The 3,337-nt window shown below is 42.0% G+C and overlaps 1 non-coding gene across 1 annotated transcript; it reads right to left on the bottom strand.

Moving 5' to 3' along the window:
• Nucleotides 1–648: 648 nt before the first annotated feature.
• On the bottom strand, nucleotides 649–753 carry LOC112759885 (small nucleolar RNA R71). Its single transcript, XR_003180350.1, has one exon. It is a non-coding gene; the product is annotated as a small nucleolar RNA R71 (small nucleolar RNA).
• Between the last annotated feature and the right edge of the window lie 2,584 nt (nucleotides 754–3,337).

The following is a 3,337-nucleotide window of genomic DNA, read 5'->3' as shown; positions in this document are numbered from 1 at the left end:
TTATTTTTTCATTTGTTTATTGCTTCATTTATTTTCCCCCTGGGAATTCTCTTCACACAGTGAAGAGGGTTCCAATTTGATTTCCTTGTTATTTTTGTCTATGTAGAAAACAGGGATATAGAACCGCTTCAGTACAATCCTGAGATTGAAAGAACTCTTCAGCGGTAGAGACAACAAGCTAGAAATCAAAGAGTTGAAGAAGAGACTGAAGAAGTGGTTGAGGAAGAATCCCCTGAGCCACAAATGGCAGAGAACGTGAATAATAATGTCAACCCACCTAGAAGGACTCTCGGATATTACATTAATCCTAATCCAGATAGTTGTGGAAGCAGTATCATTACACCTACTGTCTGAGCCAACAATTTTGAATTGAAGCCACAGCTGGTCACATTGGTTCAATAGAACTTCCAATTCAGTGGAAGCCCACAGGAGGATCCGAATTTGTTTATTTCTAACTTTCTACAAATCTGTGATACGGTCAAAACAAATGGTGTCTCATCTGAAGTGTACCGTCTACTTCTATTCCCTTTCGCTGTAAGGGATCGGGCCAAATAGTGGCTAGAGAATCAACGCAAGGAGAGCATAGCCACATGGGAGGATTTGGTCACTAAGTTCCTAAACAAATTCTTCCTGCCTCAGAGGCTCACCAAGCTCAGAACTGATGTTTAGACCTTCAGACAGCAAGAAGGAGAATCCATATATGAAGCTTGGGAGAGGTTTAAAGAGATGCTCAGAAAGTGCCTCATATTGCTTCAGACAAGTCGGACTTTCCATCTCAAGTATTGCTTTACATTTGTCCGGGTTGGCTTCGATGCCCCTTTGGGTGAGCATGTAGCCTAAGAACTTCCCGGCTTCCACTGCAAACGTGCATTTTGAGGGATTTAGTCTCATCCCATATTTCCTGATTGTGTTGAATACCTCGGCTAAGTCAGACAAGAGATTAGTGTCTTTTTTTTTTGTTTTGACGAGCATGTCATCAACATATACCTCCATTAACTTACTGAGGAGGGATGAAAACACCGTATTCATTAGCTGTTGATAGATGGCTCCAGTATTGTTTAATCCAAGAGGCATCACCACATAACAACAGTTGGCCTTTGGAGTGATAAAAGAGGTCTTCTCTTGGTCTAACTTGTACATCAGGATTTGGTTGTATCTCGAGTATGTGTCCATAAAAGACAAGTGTTGATACCCTGAAGCTGAATCCACCAATGCATCAATGCTGGGGAGTGGGTATGGGTCTTTAGGACAGGCTTTATTGAGGTCGGTATAATCGACACACATTCTCCACTTCTCGTTCTGTTTTTTCACGAGTACCACATTAGCCAACCACAGAGGGTATTTTACCTCTCTTATGAATCTGGCTTCTAATAAAACTTGCACTTGCTCTTCCACGACTTGTGCTCTTTCAGAGCTGAGCTTTCGTCGCTTTTCTTGAACATGTCGTGAGCTCGGGTAGACAGCGAGCTTGTGACTCATGAGATCGGGGTGTATCCCAGGCATGTCGGAGACTCTCCAAGCAAAGAGATCAGAGTTTTGTTGTAAGAGTTTAACGAGATCAGCTTTTAATTCTTTATCCAAGTTGGCTCTTATGCTTGCTGTTTTCTCTGCCTGATCCCCGATTTGAACCTCTTCAGTATTTTCACTGGGTTGTGGTCATAGTTCTTCTCGTACTCGGACACCACGAAACTCAATGGTGTTAACTTCTTTTCTCTAATGCTTCTCTATAGATTCAAGCTTTCATTATAACATTTTTTCTCCAACCTCTGATCTCCTATTATGGTAGTGATTCCCTCTGAAGTAAAAAATTTCATGCAGAGATGAGGAGTGGACACGACCGTAGCTAGTCGGTTTAAGGTTATTCGACCTATCAAGGCATTGTAGGCTGATGCTACGTCGACCAGAATGTAGTCGATGCTCAAAGTTTTAGATTTCACACCTTTACCAAGAGTGGCATGCAACGGGATGAAGCCATGAGGTCGAATGAGCGTGTCTCATAACTAGAAAAGGTTGTTGGGATAGGCTCTCAGCTTTTTCTCTTTTAACCCGAGCTTGTCGAAGGTAGGTTTGAATAATATGTTAGTTGAGCTCCCCTGATCTACCAGAGTTCTGTGAAAATTTGCATTAGCAAGTATCATTGTGATCACAACAGGATCGTCATGACCAGGGGTCACCCATTGTGCGTCTTCTTTGGTGAATGAGATTGTGGCCAAGTCGGGAACTTTATATTCTTTGCCGACTTAGTAGACTTCTTTTAGATGTATTTTTCAAGAAGACTTGGTTACTTCTCCTCCTGCAAATCCTCCAACTATCATATGGATGTGCCTATCAGGGATTTGTGGTGGCCGGTCTCATCAACCCATGTCTTTGTTAGCCCTCTTCCTTTTTTACGGATCGTTCGACCTTTCTGTGAGGTACTTTTCTAACCGATATTCTCTAGCCAGTTTTTCTATCACGTTTTTCAGGTCATAGCAATTGTTGGTAGAATGCCCATATAGTTTGTGATACTCACAGTATTCCGTTCGACTTTTAGCTTTCTTGTTCTTGATGGGACGAGGGGGTAGAATTTTTTCAGTGTGGCAAATCTCCCTGTAGATATCGACAAGAGAAACTCGCAGTGGGGTGTAGTTATGGTACTTTCGAGGCTTGTCTGAGCTATATTCATCCTTTTTCTTTGCTTCCTTATCCTTATCCCGAGCTTGATAAGAAAGGTTTTGTCTTGAAATTGGTTCTCTAAGTTGAAAATTTTTCTCCTTGTTGATGTACTTTTCGCTCGTTCTTGTACTTTGTACAAAGAGGTCGGATGTCACTTTGATATGGATTGAGAAAATGACCCTTCTTTGAGGCCATTAACTAACCCCATTATTACTATTTCTGGAGGTAAATTTTGAATTTCTAACCAAGCTTTGTTGAATCTTTCTATGTACGCTTGGAGAGTTTCTCCGACTTTTTGTTTAACCCCTAAGAGATTTGGAGCATGCTTAACTTTGTCTTTCTGAATTGAAAAACGGGTGAGAAACTTCCTTGCTAGATCGCCAAAACAGGTGACCGACTTGGGTGGTAAGCTATCAAACCATTTCATCGCCGCTTTGGTTAATGTCGTCGGGAAAGCCTTGCAATGAGTCGCATCAGACGCGTTGGCCAAATACATCAGACTTTTGAAGTTACTGAGGTAGTGTCTTGGGTCAGTCGTCTCGTCATAGAGGTCCATGTCGGGGCTTGTAAAGTTTCTTGGAACCCTAGCCCGCGTGATCTCTTCTATGAATGGATCTTCTCCACCAAAAGGACTTTCCTCCCAAGTTGCATGATTGATCCGATTTTGTAAGTTGGCTTCTAA

The sequence above is a fragment of the Arachis hypogaea genome, chromosome 16 (assembly GCF_003086295.3).
Source record: "Arachis hypogaea cultivar Tifrunner chromosome 16, arahy.Tifrunner.gnm2.J5K5, whole genome shotgun sequence".
NCBI lineage: Eukaryota > Viridiplantae > Streptophyta > Magnoliopsida > Fabales > Fabaceae > Arachis > Arachis hypogaea.
The sequence above is the reverse complement of the archived record's forward strand: the minus strand, read 5'-3'. Positions and strand labels throughout refer to the sequence as shown.